Source organism: Hylobates moloch, unplaced genomic scaffold (assembly GCF_009828535.3).
Source record: "Hylobates moloch isolate HMO894 unplaced genomic scaffold, HMol_V3 SCAFFOLD_4, whole genome shotgun sequence".
Classification (NCBI taxonomy): Eukaryota; Metazoa; Chordata; class Mammalia; order Primates; family Hylobatidae; genus Hylobates; species Hylobates moloch.
Genome location: NW_026652279.1, coordinates 86,577,342 through 86,595,818, shown reverse-complemented (window position 1 = coordinate 86,595,818; position 18,477 = coordinate 86,577,342). Strand labels below are relative to the sequence as shown.

Below are 18,477 nucleotides of genomic sequence, written 5' to 3'. Positions count from 1 at the left end.
CAAGCTATTCCTATTAGTTTATCAAAAGAAGTTTCCTACAAACGTTTAGTGAATACAGTTGATTATCTGGGTTCTAGTACTATGGTTCTAGTACTATGTGCCCTTGGATAGTGGCAAACCAAGCTTAAGGCTAGACTACGTCCACTGTCTCGATTGGGAACTATCTGGCTATGTGAGCTAGGCTATTGGGGAGAGCCCACAAGCAGTTCATTTACATGAATTGACTCTCTGGGGCTCTTAGTTGAATGGCATGTACAATTGCACAGTGAGTGATGGGGAGAGGGGAGGCATAAGTCTTAGAATCTGCTTCCTTGGCAGCCTCATACAGGTTATTTGAAGACAGAACCCGAAGGAGCTATTTTCAGCAGTGATTCTCTGAGGCTGTGAGGTCTTGTCTCATTAGATGACTCATTAGGTGACAATATATAGGGAAGGGTAAGGAGAAAAGTCTTCCTTCTTCATGAAGCATCTCGTGACTTTACATCTTCGAGGAAGGAAGAACGTGGAAGGTGGTTGCCACTGAGTGGTAGTCGGGATGCATGCATGAGCACATGGGTGCATGGGACTTATAGATTTGGGAATCCCAGAGAAAATCACGGAGAAGGGACGATGTGGGGACCAGACAGGGTACCTGGCAATACAGAAGAGTGAGGCTTAAAGATTCAGCCAAATAGGGTTTATTGCAATGAAAGTGGCAGCATTTGTATTCATAAGCTGATACTGCCATGAAACATTTCAGCTATCTTTAAAAATAGTAAAACTAACTTTTTAAATATTTGAAAGGGGGATAATATGGTAGAAGGAACATAGGCTTTCAATCAGCACTGAATTCAAACTCTGTCTCCGCCAATTATTACCTGTATGACTTTGGGCACATTATGTAACGTGACAGATGCCACACAATTACCAAAACCCATTTCATCTCCCTACTGAAAACCCAACTCTGTGATGTCTTCCAGCCTCTCTGGCAGCCTAAAGTGTCTGTGTGACTAAGCTCTGGCAAATGCACTGTGGACAGAGGTGATACATGTCACTTCCAGGTCCAGGCCATTAAAACTTCTTGTGCCCTGGAAGCTTGCCTTAATTTGAACATCAATCTGAAATGTATATAACTCAGAAGAGTCAAGCTGAAATCTAATTTTGTCTCACCTATAAAGCCTCTATTGATTGTGTAAACAGTATTTCTAACAGGAACATTCAGAGGATTCAGTTGAAGACTTTACATCCTTAAAGGGTGGCAGAGCCCAGAGCCCTTACTGGCCGACAGAGGGCCACTTACCAGCCAGAGACATTTGCATTAGACTCTATAGGAGCAAGAAATTAACTTTTATTCTCTTAAACCACTAAGACTGGGACTAATGTGATACAGCAATTAGTATCATTTACATTAGCTAATCTCCCTGAATTTCCATTTCTTCTCATTCAAAAACAAAGAATATGATTTAACTTACAGCGTAATTTAATAATCAATGATAGAATCTGGCTCACAGTAATTGCTAAATGAATACTAGATATTATTATATAATCTTTTATTTAGGTTGTCCCTTTAGATCTCTCTCTCTCTCTCTGTCTCTCTCGCTCATGGTTGGTGAGTTAATAAGTGTTTTTACCCCATGTGGAGGAAAATAAATCATATTTATGAAAGCAAAAACACAGCATCAGTCTTTAATGGGGAAACAGCAATTTGATGAACTACTACAGGCAACATTTGCAAGATATGTGATCATGGATACCAATCTTCAGTTTCCTGAGCCTCAGTTTCCTCACTTATAAAGCAGGTATAAGAACCTATACCTCACAGAGGATAAGAAAGGATAAGATGAGAAAGCCAAATGTAAAAGCATCTCATAGACTTTGGAATTTAATGAAACTATTATGATAGATTATCATTTTAAGTCCACAAAACCAAATAGGATTAATACAAACATTATTTTCTTACATGGCATTTAATTTCCCACCGGACCACCAATGTCGGTGCATTTTATTGTGATGTCTTTAATGTGGGTAGATGTGTTACTGACATTACCTTTCTCTTTTCTCGTGTGTTTAAGTTGATGAACCAACTACATTCATGTATTTGCAATTTTCTAGTTTCTATTTTGAATGAGGAAGAAAAGACATTGCTAGCAATAAATCATGTCTGGCCAAGCTGGATATGACAGGTCAGGAAAACATAAGATTTTCGCTTTATTTCTGTCATTGAAATACCCTTTGGAGAGAGATGCCTTGGGAGCTGGTACTTTATTACGATCAAACCAAATCCTAGCAGATGTCAGTTTAACCAGGTTTGCAGGGAATCTATGATCCACTTTAAACTTTTCAATATATTCTCTTAATTTTACAATTTATAACCTCTGAATACTCCTCAGGTGAACTTTATGATTGTGAATTTAAGGTTATCAAGAAGTCAAGCTATTCCTGGAATAGTGTTTGGGTATGTTCCTCAGCCACACCATGTCACACACAGAGGGGCCTGTTCTTCTCCAGATGGAGGGTTAAAACTCAGAGTATTTCAAATAGTATGCCTGGGCCTGAAGGAAGAAAGCTGCAGTCCCTAAGGGACCTCCTAGTGTCTTAAAGGGGTGGTATTTGGAGCTGTGTGAAGGAGAGTGAACGGTAAACACTTTCAGTTAATAATTCAACAAAAATATATGGAATCTTAACCAAGGGACCAAGGTTGACATCACAATTGATGTCATGCGAATCTCATGACCCCTGTGCTTGATGTGATGAGAAGGGCACTGCACCACTGTGGTATTTTCCAAAACCCAGCCCCTCATCTAATAATGTGTCAGGAATGAGACAAACTCAAAGTGAGGAGCATTCTGCAAAATGCGTGGCCCAGTACCTTTCAAAACTGTTATTGACCATGAAAGACATGGAAATATGGAGAAACTGTCACAGGCCAGAAGAGACTGAGAAAATGTGACAACAAATGCAATGTGGTATCCTAGATTGGATCTGGAAATAGAACAATGTTATTAGTGGAAAAACTGGTGAGATGCAAATATAGTCTGGAGTTTGGCCAAGAGGAATGTGAGATGATGGCTTCTTCATTTTGACAAATGTGCCATGGCAGAGTAAGATGATGACATTCGGGGACACTAAAGCAGAGTGAGAGGCATGTGGAAGCTCTTTGTACCATCTTTGTAATTTCTCGGTAAATCTAAATTATTCAAAATTGTATTGATAAAAAAAGTATATACAATCTTGATACATACATAGGATAAAAATAATATTTCAATAAATTTTAAAATAATTTTTATAAATAAAACTTTGTTTTAGTAATACATTAAAATAAATTTAAATAAATATATATTTTCAATAAATACATTTTTCTTTATATATGTAGAAGAATCTAGCATTCTGGAAAGATAGTGGTGACAAAGCAACTCAGTAGTAAAACCAAAAACCAATGGAAAAAATTTATAATAAATCTAGGTGACACATTATCTCTATCAACCCCAAAATGCCAGAGGTGGAGATGAATCACCAACAGCCAGCAGATCTGCAGGCTACCAGAATCTGTGCAAGAGGAAACAGAGGCAAGCAACTGATGGATCTGTGGATAGGAAAACCCCAAAAGGGCCAACAGGTGTTTACTGTAAAGCATGACCAACTAATATGGAAGCAGTTGTAACTGACAGAGGTTTTCCTAATCTAATAGTGGGTGTGTTTGTGCCAGGAGCCCTCAGTAGGGTGGGAAGGGTCCGGAACAGTCAGACATATGAACTCCCCAGGCTGACACACCCAACAGGGCTCCCCTCTGTAACAAAGCCATCTGCTGGGGAAAAACTGCTAGGAGTGAAATTAAAATTGACCAAGGCAAGGACGATTAAGACGAAAGAAAGAGAAGATCCAGATAAAAGTAGGACAAAAGAATAGTGTCAGAAAATCTCAGTAAGCTGCCCTATTTGCCAATACTATTAAAAAAAAATCAAAAACAGAAGAGGATGTTCTATGGAATTAAAAAAAAAACTAGCCTGTTCCACAGATTTTTCTATAATTTCAAAAGAAAGTAAGTTATCAAAACTATCACAGACAAATCTTGAGCAAAGCTATTAAGAGATAAATAAGAATAAGGGGTAGAATAACATCTATACAGACAGTAAAATGATGCCGGGAAGTCAGGCTGACCAAGCAGATCAACTTTATAACTATTTCAAAATGAGTTAAAAGACTTTGATTAACTGACATAAGATGAAAAAGAACAACAAAACTCAAACTTACAAAAATTCAGAAATGAAGTGACAGAACTCAGTAAAGAATTAGAAATAAAAGAAAAAAATTCATAAAGATTATTAGAAGACATATAAGAAAAATTAAGCACAATAGATAATGCAGTAAGAGAAATAGAAGGGGAAAACAAGAAAAATGTTTAAAAACCAAAAAAGAAGTGAAAAAAGAGATAAAAAGATTTAAATAGAAAGTGACAAATATTGAAGATAAGCAAAGAAAATCTAAAATACAGGTAATAGAAATCCCTGGAGAAGAAAACCAAAGCAAAGACATACAACAAATACTAAATACTAAAACTGCAACTCAAGAAAACTAAAATTAAAATATAAGAAGATGGGAGGCCAAAGTGGGTGGATCACCTGAGGCCAGGAGTTCGAGACCAGCCTGACCAATATGGCAAAACCCTGTCTCTACTAAAAAACACGAAAATTAGCCGGGCATGGTGGTGCCCACCTGTAGTCCCAGCTACTCGGGAGGCTGAGACAGGAGAATCGCTTGAACCTGGGAGGCAGAGGTTGCAGTGAGCTGAGAACACACCACTGCATTCCAGCCTGGGCAACACAGTGAGACTCCGTCTCCAAAAAATGAAAATACAATAAGAATTTAAAAATATATGAAGAGACACACTGGAAGAGCACACCACGTAATGGATAATATCAACCCAGAATGACCAACAACAAGGCACACTCCAGTAACATTAAAATTACCAGGCTTTAGGGATAAATAAAAAAGGTTGTTTGGCTATCTAGTCAGACAGAGAAAGTGACTTGCAAAGGAAATGTGATTATCATCAGACTTTTAACACTGCTGGTTTTACCAGAAGATAGAATGACATAGTTACACTCAAAGAAAGAAAATATGAACAAATGTTTTCCATACAGCTGAACTGACTTTCTGGTATAAATTGTTTACAATGTATTATAAACATGCATAATATTGCTTTCATGAGATCTTCCTGAAGAAACTTTAGAAAGCAAGTTTAATGTAATAAAAATGACTGGAGACATTGACATTAACGACTGGGGATGCAATAAATATATAGTTACCTGAAGAATTAAGATTAAATGAGGCTGGGTGCAGTGGCTCACACCTGTAATCCCAGTACTTTGGGAGGCTGAAGCAAGTGGATCACTTGAGGTCAGGAGTTCAAGACCAGCCTGGGCAACATGGCGAAACCCGATCTCTACTAAAAACACAAAAATTAGCTGGGTGTGGTGGTCTACACCTTTACTTTTGGGAGGCTGAGGCATGAGAATCTCTTGAACCTGGGAGGCAGAGGTGGCGGTGAGCCGAGATTGCACCACTGCCCTACAGCGTGGGTGACAGAGCAACACTAGGTCTCAAAGAAAAAAAAAAAGATTAAATGAGAGCTGAAAAGTAAAATAATTATGAAAAAGAAGAGTGTCTAATGTCTATATGCTTTGACAACTACTACTATAAAAATACGAGAGGAGGAGAATTGGAAGAACAAAGGCAAAATGTTTAACTGTTTTCGGTAATTGCATTGATGGTGATGGTATTTGTGTTGATATTCTGGATTGTAAGCGGGGAGCATGAGGTAGAGCAAATGACTATTTACAGGATATTTCAGTTCTGTTATTCTCTCATCCTTGGGAAACAGAATTTTCTGTATTAGAGTAGAACCCCCATAGTCTTAAATTTTAATTGGAAATGTCAGAATGTGAAGCATTTTGTCTTTTCAAAAGTTTCTAATTTTTAGCTCCGTCCACTAAAAAAACCTTAAGAAATGACAAACCCAGTAGTAATAAACATCTCTTAGTGCACAGACTGTGATCCTGTGATTCCGATTAAAAGAAACGAATACTTTTTAGAGAAAAACTGATTTGGAGAATGGTCCTAAAACATCTTTTCATAGAAGATAGCAAGAAAGCAAACAAAAGCTGCTACGATGTAGGGGCTAACTTGAAGAGGCTTACACAGGACAAAGAAGAAACAATCTGTGCTCCAAAAAGGCCAATAGTAAGTATTGATCAAACCTGCCAAATATATTTATAGTCATGAGTCTGTTATCGTATAAAAAATTGTTACCTTTGGAGAATGTTAGCTACTAAGTTCATTTATTTCCTGGTAAATAAATCGATAGTATCCATCATGTACTCCCTTTTGTAGAAAAACTTTAATGAGTAACCAATAGTAGATGAAGAACAGTGTCTCTTTGTATAATTATTCCAACTAATTAAATAAAATAAAAGAACTTGAAAATCACGATTTTGCAACCTTCAATGAATTAATGTGTCTAGGCATTGAACATCTTCAAAAGAGAGACAAATAGACATTTTGTGCCTCAGGATGAAAGCAGATAACATCATCTATCATCTTGAAAATGATTGTTGACACTGGGCTATGTTGTAGACAAAATTAAGGTTTGTAAAAATGTTTATGTCCTAACCCTCAGAATCTGTGGATGTGTTACCTTTAGGTGACAATAGAGACTTTGCAGATGTGATTAAGGGTCTTAAGATAAGAAGGCTACTAGTGAAAATGTGCTGGAAAGATAGAATGTCATCAGAGATGAGATGCATAGAATAGAATTATGGGGAATTGCAATCATTGGTATAGACTCTCTCAATCAGCGATCCCTGAGAGAAGTCAGCCCTAGTGCCTTAGGGCATCTAAAATATGTAATGAATAAAACTCACACCTAAGGAGAGTATATCTTCTGAAGTCTCAGGCCCGGGTAATATAAGTCCCAGGGAGAAGGACCTCATTTCTCATCTCCTCTCCATAGTTGAATGTGCCTGGGGCACCAGTGATTTTCCAGGACTTTCTTTTTATCAGAGGCCTTTCTTTACCTCTCCTTGCTCCTGGGCTCTGCCAAAGACTTTGGGAAAGAAAGGATGACTTGTTTGGCCCACCCTGAGTGGAATTAATATCAATATCTCCAAGATTACCATTTTTCCTGAATTCCCTATAGGCAAATATGATTCCATTGTATAGGTCGTAAAACAAAAGTACAGAGAGCTAAAACAATGGAGCAAAGATCATAATGGAGAAGTGGAGACAGAGGCAAGCCTAGAAAGTACATATTCAGGCTGATAGCAGGAATTTGAGTTTTCCATTACTCAAGGGCAGTAGCTGTGTTTGTTTGTGCTGCCTTGTGCAGTTCCTGTAAAGTACCCCCTGCACTAGGTCTTTCTTGAATGTGTAGGTAATGTTGAGAGCTGGATCTGAAAGGACCCTCCCCATCTGTCAGCCTAGCTCTCTTCCAGTCCCCACACAGTGCCTTTGCATTAAGTTTTATCTTCAGTATATCTGTGTTCAAATGCAAATAGGAAGTATTTAGTGGGCAACTATCTGCAAGTCACAATTTATAGGAACGACAGGGACACAATGCTGAGAAAATAAAAAACAGAATCTGTGCTCCAAGGACACAGTCTGGTGAAGAGTATAAGCATGTATACAAATACTTTGAATTTCAACAGAGACTCTGGTGAGTGCTAAAATAAAAACTATTGCAAAGTGCAGTGAAAACAATGGGAGTAATGAGTCTCATTTCAGGACATGAGGAAGAGATGGGAAAGAGAGGTGAGTGTTTCAGGAAGAAGGAAGAATGTATCCTTCCCCCTGGAAAGATGGCAGATTATTCCCTTTTAAATTTAGCATATTTCATTTAATCATATCGTCAGAGAAATAAGAAGGGTTCAAATCATATGTGCTTAACTTGAATCCATAGATCCAAAATTGTAATGTCTACTCACACTAACGTTCCTCTTTTAATATTAAATTGAGTCATATTTCAATCTTAGGAACTCCAAACCACTACAGAATTCAAGCTACATCGAGTATCTAACCTCATTTTTAAATGACATGATGGATGGTTGTTTTCTAATTTGGAAAAATACAACTTGCTCTTCCTCTTAGGTGTCAAGGTTAAAGGGGCCTTTTATTTGTCAGGATGATAAACTTTGTATGCAAAAGGTTACAAAGGAAGAAGCAAATTGGTGGCTTGACATTTAATCTAATTTAACACAAACATAATTACATGTACAAAAGTCTGAAATGGAAATATATTATAATTATGGTCCTGTTGTTTTGGATTGTGTTTCTAAGGGCTAAGAAAAAAAAAAAAAAAACCAGAAGAATCCATTGACTTTAGGGAAGGGATATAATTGGGCATGGAGGTCAATAAAGGAGCAAAACTTTGAGACTTATTTACATGTGTGTCTTTTTACTATCCTGTCTAGATCTAGATTTTCTGATTCTTGCATTACAATTGGGTTAGCACAGTAAACATGAAGAATCAAAACCCCTTGTTTTCCTCCTTCTGGGTTTTTTTTTCTTGTTTTTTTCTTTAATTGGATTCACTTGTTTTTCAAAAGGACCATACTTCACATAGATGGAGTTTGCTAGCCTTTGGCACCAACAATCTGTCATGTAGATTCCAGATCAACAAGAGGAAATTTGTCATAGAAGTCATGGGGGAATTGCTGGTGAATGGTTGCCTCTTCTGTTGACATCTGTGCCTCTCCCTAGTAAGGCTTTTGATTTCAAGATGAGAAATACTGGATTTCCTTAAATCAAATTTTCTTAGAGCCAGGAAACTCAATACCCAGGAAAAAATAAAATCGAAATTATAGACGCAATAATCTTATGACATAGGTGCATTAACTTCATTTTAGATTTAAAGAATTTCCAGTGCTTTAAATAGCTAATAGCTAGTAAATGGCAGAGCTGAGATTCTAGTCGTGGTGTATTGGATGTGAATAATCAGGTAAGGCAATTTGTTTATCTGATATCTATTATTCAGCCTTTATATCAATCATGTATAAATACATCATTATAACAAGTCAGCTGTATTACACATACACCATATAGTTTTTCATATTATATCTATATATTATATAGCATTATATAAAATAAAATCATACGGAAAACCAAGATCAACCTTAAAAATTGACAACAACAAAAATGACATGAGCTGCAATTATTCAACATTAGCTGACTAGATTTGAAATAGACGCAGTATAATTTCACCTTAAGGCTGTATGTTCCTGGACACTATTTTGACTGTAGCCAGCGCATGCTTTGGGGCTAAAGAGAGCAGAAAGTGTTATAGACTAGGGACAAATGCAAGGAATCAGTGAGAAGAGGGAGCACTCTGGAAACCCAGCAGAGCAGCTCTCAGGAGCAGGAGCACACCTCCCCGGGCCTTCAGGTCCCAGCTTCCACAAAGAAGTGGCAGTCATGGCTGGAGGGACAAAGTGTGATTAATATCCTGGTTGACACCTTGACACCTCGTTAAGTTGAATCAACTCTAGTCAACTCAGGACTTCATTTGAAGACTGAATCACTTTCCTACTAAATTTATGTGCTCTCTAGGAACTGCTTGGCTTCCCAGCAATGATTCCCACACACTAGTCTCCACAGACAGTGTAGAAGTAGGAGCAAGTTCCACGAGGTGTACTTCATGGCCTCCTTGCTGCCTGGCACCACCCCAAAGTTGCTGATATGGGACAGCAATGACCTCTATGGAAGGTTGGCCTTGTCTAGACACACATTCTTCCCTCCCATAATATCAACTAGTGGACCAGTGTGCAGCACCAGGAGTCAGCCTGGCTGGATTCAAAGCCCACCTCTGCCATTTAGAGGCCGTGTGACTTCGAGCAAGTTACATAAACACTGTCTTAGTTTCCTCATCTGTAAAATCATGGGGAAGGTAATAATAAACGTAAAAGTTGTCACAAAAATTAAGTAACGAGGTAAGCTTTAGAAGACTGTGACTAATGCATAAGCCCTCAAAATATGTTTGTGATTAATATGTGCAAGCTTTACAGAATATTCCCTCTAAAAGTTGCAATATCCTACACATTGTCTGGTAGTATGAAGAATCTTATATTCTCTTAGTAAATTCCAGATGCCGTTTTCCAAAATATACAAGAGTCTTGGTAAAATCCTAATGTCATTTTCAAGTAAAATATTTGTTACTCTCTTCTTAAAACATTTATTATCTTTTGGAATTTGATAATGAAGATAAGTAAAATAAATTGTTCTCTGTATTACCTAACCCAGTAGTAGTAGAAATGACTTAATAATTGTCATTATATAAGTTACATACGCAAAGTTTTGGTGCAAAACTTTAAAAAAGCCATTCTTTATATTTATTACTTCTCATCATATCACCCAAATTTCAATCATAATACTTTAAGTGTTTTCCTACAATGTGGAAGAATAGTATTCAAAGAGTTTGTAATTTAATTGAATGGAAAAGGTATGTACGACCGAAAGTTAACTAATAATACAAGACAACAGTCAACAGATGTTAGATTTCAAGAGATATTTAGTGACCATCTATCTGCAAGGCACAATTTATAGTAAATATGGAGACACAAAGCTGAGAAAATAAACAGGAGAATCTGTGCTCCAAGGACTCACAGTCTGGTGAAGTATACAGGCATGTAAACAAATACTTCTAATTTCAAGAGAGACTCTGGCCAATGCTAAAACAAAAGCTATTGCAAAGTGCAATGGAAGCAATAGGAATAGTACGAGTCTTGCTTCAGAATATGAGGAAGAGATGTGGAAGAGAGAGGAGTGTTTCAGAAAGAGGGAAGAATGTATACAAGAGCGCAGGAACAGGGCTGTCCAGGGTAGGCGTGGCTTCTCCAATGGGAAGCGCACAAGGGAAAATGATGGCAAAGACACAGCCATGGTATGGTGGCTCACGCCTGTAATCCCAGCACTTTGAGAAATTGAGATGGCTGGATTATTTGAGGTCAGGAGTTCAAGACCAGCCTGGCCAACATGGTGAGACCCTGTCTCTACTAAAAATACAAAAATTAGCCAGGCGGGGTGGCACATGCCTGTAATCCCAGCTACTTGCGAGGCCAAGGTGGGAGAACTGCTTGAACCTGGGAGGAGGAGTTGTAGTGAGCAGAGATCACGTCACTGTACTGCAGTCTGGGCAGCACAGTGAGACTCCCAAGACAGAGCCACTGTGCAGACCGCTTTATGTAACAAACTCAGGAGGGCTGATGTGATGCAAAATGAAGGGGGGAATCATTGAAGGTGTTTAATCAGAAAGGTGGCATAATCAGTTATGTTTGGGGGTGTATAACTCAAGCACAGCAGGCAGCAAAGAAGACAGAAAAAATATATGAGTCAGAAAATCTGAGTTCTGGCCTTGGTTCTTGCATTCTTTCTGTGACCCTGGCTTGAATCTCTCTAGGGCTCCAAATGGGATAATCATCCCTTCCCTACCTTCCTCCAAGGGCTCTAGTTAGAATGACTCAGTGATAAAGTCAGGTATGATGATTAGGGTCACCATGTGGTAGGTGAAGACAGCAGGCCGAGGAGCTCTTAGGACCATATTTACAAAGTAAATATGAGCAAGGAGGACCCAGGCTGGGAAAAGCAAAATAACAGGTTGTCAAAGGATTATGCTACTTTTGTTTCCCCTATTCTCAGATAATGTATTCATTCATTATGTTTTTTAAAATTTACCCAATAGTAGAGTTTTGTGTTGGAAGGTGTTAACCCCATCTAAAGAGTAACACTTTTGTAGCAATTTCCACCACTTCCTGATATCTGACTAACAATGACATGACAACAGACACCACTTAAGTAGTTTTATGCTTAAATCTTTCCTCTGCAATTCCATTAGAAAGTTATTTTTACTCTATTAAAAATGAGAATGCATATGAATAAATCATATCATATAGCACAATACTATGTTATTTGAATTTCTATCTTGAATCTATGAAATGTATATAGTCTTTAATATATTCTATTTCTTATAGCACTTACACTTTGGCCCCAATTTCTTTGGACTTCTTTTCTAACAATTGGTAATTGTCATCTTACTATTAGAATGCACAAAAGTCTTCCAGCACCTGTATTCTTTTCTCTCCCCCTTTACAACTTCTAAACCTTGCCATAGGCCTTTATTAATGGTTCTTCAGAGGGGAATCTGTCTCCAATGTCGAGCTCTGAGTCTCACATACAATGCCGGTCTGTGCTTCTTGAACATGCTAACAGGCAGACCCTTTCTTCCCAATGGAATCTGTCAAAGAGACACACATCTCTTAAGCATCATTAGGAAGCTATCTCTACCAGCTAAAGCTGCAGTTGTCTAGGTTTCTGTTTCTTTTATAGTGATCCTAGTCTTATCCCAAGAGGCTAGGTCTTTTCCTATATCACTTGACTAATTGTACAACAATTCCACCAGCTCCGAGGTTAGGCTGTCCATCTCAGGGCTTCTAGGATTCCCGTGAAGAACAACTGAGGACTTCTTCCTTTACATCTTGGGGTAAAATAAATACTCAGGACTTCTTTCATCTAGAAAATGTACAAAAATAAAAGATTTTTCAGCCTTCCGACAATCTAAATTCAACAAAGGTATTATAGCTTTCTAAATGTACAATTTCACGACATTGATAAATGTCCTCAGTGGAGACCCATCCCTCATTTTCCATTCCCTGCACATTTCATTATTACAATGTAAATTGGCAGTTGATTATTACTACTTTATTACCTTGTATGATCTCCTGAAGTGTAGGAGACAGAAAGTCCACTATAAAAATACCCATGAAATTTGTATCCCACCCCTTGATGCCACTCATTGATTTGTCTTTCTTTTATCCAGCCCCATTTGGTTTCACCTTTCTGCACAGCAAACTCAATCACACATAAGGGTACAGGCCTGTGCACACACAGAGGCAAGTTCAAACTCTGGAATAGTACCCTTCCAGAGATTAAGAAAAATACCGTGAAGTCCCCCATCTTCAGTCCCTTCTCTCTTCAAGTAAAAAAAAAAAAAAGAAAGAAAAAAGAAAGAGAGAAATTAAACCAGGAGAGGTGAAGAGATTTTCTAAATTTTAGTCCTACAGCTTATGTTGTCTCTTTTTACTACACCATCCCTCAATTCTTAGATAAATGGAGGAGGAAGTATCTATGTACTTTGAATGCATTCTGAAGACACAAACTCCCGATCTAAGTAAACAGAGACTAGCCTGGTTATTTGATATACATGTATCTGGCCAATATACTATCTGTCAATGCCTAATATAAATGCTATCATATTCCACAAGCATTTACTATGGACATTTATTATACTGCAGGAATTTTGTTAGTTGTTGGGGATACAGTGATAAATAGGTCAAGATCTTTTCCTTATTAGAGCTCTCATTGTAGGGGGAGGAGATCCACACATTAAAATGGTAACTCTATCATCCATCATGCAAAGTGAATCATCATGAAATATAAGTGCTTTAACAGTTATTGATGAGGTGTCCTGGGAATCCATAGGTCAGAATGATTAAGGGCAGTGTTAGTGAAACCATCACAGGGGAGGCAACAAAATAATTGGCCTTTAAAGAATGGATAGCCTTTACCAGGTGGATAAGGGCATTTCGGGGAAAGGAAGCAGAATGAGCAGGACTCAGAGATGCAAAAGTAGATGGTTATTTGGGAATAGAGCCTATATTAGAGGAATACCTAAACACCAGTACACAGGGAAATAGGCAAGGAGTGATGAAGACTGCAATGTAGTTTAGATTCTAATGAACCTAGATTTCGTCTTGTAGCTACAATCTTTCCCACTAGAAATGAACTTTTCTTTCTTTAATTCCCCTTGGCAGATTATCCGTTATTTGCTATACTGCTGGTGTAAAATCATTTGCTTATCTTATCTATTCTAAAGAATATAAACACATAAAGACAGAATCTACTGATTATTTTCTGTGTCATCATTATATTTAAACCAGGGCTATAAATATATGGACAGTAAAAAATTATGTATGTCAAATAAACAGCGTTTCTTACTTCTGGGTTATAGAGATAATGCTCTTGATAACTTAATTAAAGTGCATATGACTTTAAGTGTTTCTTCTAATGAAAATAAGAAAGTTTCATCTAATTCCTTCAAGATGATGCTACCATCGAAGACGTAAGAAGAATGGGAGCTATGTTTCAAAATGCGAACCTGGGGTTAGTGTTATCAAGCACACTGTCTTCTTACTGAATCTTCAAACAAACCTCGAGCATCCAGCAGTCATAAAAATTCATCTCACTGGCCAGGCATGGTGGCTCACACCTGTAATCCCAGCACTTTGTGAGCCCGAGGGGATGGGTCATTTGAGGTCAGGAGTTCAAGACCAGCCTGGCCAATGTGGTGAAATCCCATCTCTACTAGAAATTAGCTGGGCGGTAGTGGCATGTGCCTGTAATCCCAGCTACTCGGGAGGCTGAGGTAGGAGAACCGCTTGAGCCTGGGAAGCAGAGGTTGAAGTGAGCTGAGATCACACCACTGCACTCCAGCCTGGGTGTGAGAATGAGACACTGTCTCAAAATAAATAAATAAATTAATTAATTAATTAATTCATTCATTCATTCATTCATCTGACTGAGCAAAAGGATTCTTTCTTGTTATACTTCAAAAGATTTACTTAGAATAAGGTTAAATATAACCATAACTAAACCTAAGTGTGGCTTGGTGATACACAGGCAGAAATAGCACAAAATAAACAATAGAGTAATATCAGTGCTGACTTTTATGTCATGGTGACAAAAGCAGCAGTTGACAATGAATGTTAGAACTGATGTGTCAGCAGAAGATGCTGAACGCACTAAATCCTAAGGCATCACAGGTTAAGATGGCTTTATGCCAGAAGTATATTCTTCCCTTATAGGAATTTTTTTTATATTTCCAAATTTTATTTCACACAGCCCATCCCAGGAAATCAAGACCTTACTTGCCATGAAAGTGATGTGAAACACAGCCAAATTCAAAACAATGAGGATCTCATCCTGAGGAATATCTGAACACCAGTACACTGGGAAATCAAGGGGTAAAGAATGATGAAGTGACAGAAGACCCCATACTGAAGGCCCTAGACTTGAGGAGGGAAGTTTGGGGAGAGTCTTAGGAATGAGTTCAAGGCCCTCAGTTTGCAGTTTATTTTCACAAGTCATCTTCAAGGCAGTCATTCTTGTCCCCATCTTACAAATGAGCCTTCAATGCTCAGAAGAATTAAGTAACTTGCCCCAAATTACTCTTTAATAAGTGGCAGGCAAATGTACCTTCAACTCTTTGTCTATAAGCTTCAATCATCTTAATGATCGTCTGTTGGAGCCTTCATTCCTCACCCACTTTCACCATGTTTTCTAGTACTTGGTCAGTCCTTCTAATGGCAAAGAGTAGAGAAAGTATTTGAGTTTTAATTACAAGTTGTAATTTCTATCTCAACATTTGAAGCCATGTTTTTAACTCAGTCATAACATTCTGGTAATAAGAAATCGACATTGATTTCCTCATTTCTTTTTCTTTTCCTTACACATTTTCTCTTTCTTTCTTTTTCATAACTTCTTCATGACCAGATGTCCCAGAAGACTGTAAAAACAAGAATAATAAGAAGAACATTAGCAGACGGAACAAGAAGCAAAAAAAATTCCTTATCTTTATTCTTCATTAATATCCTTATCTTTATTCTTAGTTAATATCTAAATTGTGCCAGTAACACAAAATGTTGGGGCACATTTCCCACAGAGAAGAGCTATGCTGGGTATAGTATTTTCTCTATAATAGACACACTTCCTGGAACTGTCAGGTCAGCCACCATCAACTAGTTTTTTCATCTAAAGATCAGTGAACATCAACGTCTTACTTTACAACTCTGTAACATCAAAACCTGTTGCCCATTCCTTTCTCAAAATGTTTCCTCTCTTGGCCTCCACCTATTTTTTGTTTGTTTGTTTGTTTGTTTTGCCATCTCTACCTTTGGAGGCTTGTCTTCTGTGAAATCTCTAAATGTTGGAGTTGACATAACTGGGTCATTGACACTCTGTGAAATAGAAGATCTCACTTGACTCTGAGGGCTTGAATTATCATTATATAACACATTTCTAAATTTGTATTCTTAATTTGTATTAGACACAAAAATGCGACTTGCCATTGTGTATTTCCTCATAGATGAATCACAAATGCACTAGTTTTACCTAATGAATTTTAATGTTGGACTTTCGTCCCTAAATCTGCTTCATCTTCCTTGTATCTTCAAGGAACAAGGAACAACTTCCTCGCTACGTCAGTAAATGGCATCTTTCACCCCACTGCTCCTGACAGCAATGTAAGAATCACACAGACTTCACTCTAGTCCACGTCTGATCAAGCACCAAGTCCCCAATTTACTAAAACTTAGAAGCCAATCAGAGTTAGAGTTTTTTTTTTTCGCATTTAAAATATCTGGATGTAGGCAAGGTTGGCATCAGATCAATGGCTTGACAATATCAGGACCAACATCCCTCATTCTTGTTACCCTTTTTGCAAGCTGGTTTCCCTACTGTTGACATCATATACCTGTTACAAGCAAGAATAAGTGGAAAGACATCACTAACTTTTCTGTAAGTTTGATCAGGAAAACAATTTTTTTTCAGAATTTCCACAGTAGATTTCTGCCTATGTTCCCTGAGCTGGAACTTATTGCTCTCTCTTTCTTTCACAGCTGCAAGGGAGCCACGAATAGGCAGTGAAGAAGAATGCACAGTCAGCCAATCTAGAGCACAGGTGCATAAGCATCAGGGAGATGCCAGGTCTATACCAGATCTCTACAGGGAAAAAGCTTCATCTTCTTTTCCTTTTGGAAGGTCAGGTTTTATACACTGTCCAGCCATGCAGGGTGTCCTCCATTTATTTGCCTTCCAGACCTACTCTCTGCCCTTCTCACCCTGTTCTGTACCTTTGGAGTCTGACTACTGGGATTCATGGAGGGTGCAGAAGGAGGCAGAGAGGAGCCAGCAGGATTCCTGAGAGCAGTGAGCAGGAGAGATCTGGGTATTTACTTCCAGCTCCCTCCACAGTGGGCCAGAGCTAACAATCATTGCTTTTCTCTGCTGTTTCTGTCAGGCAGCCCTCTCCTACAGTCGAGCTCTCTTCAGGTGTTGGTAGCTGTTCTGTCTCCTTGCCCCTCAGGCCAAGAGGTGGTGACGACACACCCTGCCCTGTTTCTGGCTGATGGTGCAGTTTGGCACCCCATATGCCTTTCCCTTAACAGTGCCTATGTCTTTTATTTATTTATTATTATTTATTTATCTATTTATTTTTATTTGATTTTTTTATTTTTATTATACTTTAAGTTTTAGGGTACATGTGCACAACATGCAGGATTGTTACATATGTACACATGTGCCATGTCGGTGTGCTGCACCCATTAACTCTTCATTTAACATTAGGTATATCTCCTAATGCTGTCCCTCCCCCCTCTGCCCACCCCACAACAGGCCCCGGTGTGTGATGTTCCCTTTCCTGTGTCCATGTGTTCTCATTGTTCAATTCCCAACTATGAGTGAGAACATGCGGTGTTTGGTTTTTGTCCTTGCGATAGTTTTCTGAGAATGATGGTTTCCAGCTTCATCCATGTCCCTACAAAGTAGGGACATGAACTCATCATATTTTATGGCTGTATAGTATTCCATAGCATATATGTGCCACATTTTCTTAATCCAGTCTATCATTGTTGGACATTTGGGTTGGTTCCAAGTCTTTGCTATTGTGAATAGTGCCACAATAAACATACGTGTGCATGTGTCTTTATAGCAGCATGATTTATAGTCCTTTGGGTATATACCCAGTAATGGGATGGCTGGGTCCAATGGTATTTCTAGTCCTAGATCCCTGAGGAATCGCCACACTGACTTCCACAATGGTTGAACTGGTTTACAGTCCCACCAACAGTGTAAAAGTGTTCCTATTTCTCCACATCCTCTCCAGCACCTGTTGTTTCCTGACTTTTTAATGATTGCCATTCTAACTGGTGTGAGATGGTACCTCATTGTGGTTTTGATTTGCGTTTCTCTGATGGCCAGTGATGATGAGCATTTTTTCATGTGTTTTTTGGCTGCATAAATGTCTTCTTTTGAGAAGTGTCTGTTCATATACTTTGCCCACTTTTCGATGGGGTTGTTTGTTTTTTTCTTGTAAATTTGTTTGTGTTCCTTGTAGATTCTGGATATTAGCCCTTTGTCAGATGAGTAGATTGCAAAAATTTTCTCCCATTCTCTCAGACCACAATCAAACTAGAACTCAGGATTAAGAAACTCACTCAAAACCACTCGACTACATGGAAACTGAACAACCTGCTCCTGAATGACTACTGGGTACATAACGAAATGAAAGCAGAAATAAAGATGTCCTTTGAAGCCAACGAGAACAAAGATACAATATACCAGAATCTCTGGGACACATTCAAAGCAGTGTGTAGAGGGAAATTTATAGCACTAAATGCC

General features: G+C 38.3%; 2 long non-coding RNA genes across 2 annotated transcripts in view; both read left to right on the top strand.

Annotated features, from left to right (window-relative positions):
• The window catches only part of LOC116467088 (uncharacterized), a 254,633-nt gene that overhangs the window by 19,854 nt on the left and 216,302 nt on the right, over positions 1-18,477 (top strand). The gene's annotated exons all lie outside the window — the stretch shown is intronic.
• On the top strand, positions 6,118-15,629 carry LOC131383277 (uncharacterized). The gene is made up of 3 exons (XR_009213176.1): positions 6,118-6,219; positions 14,923-15,044; positions 15,574-15,629. It is a non-coding gene; the product is annotated as an uncharacterized LOC131383277 (long non-coding RNA).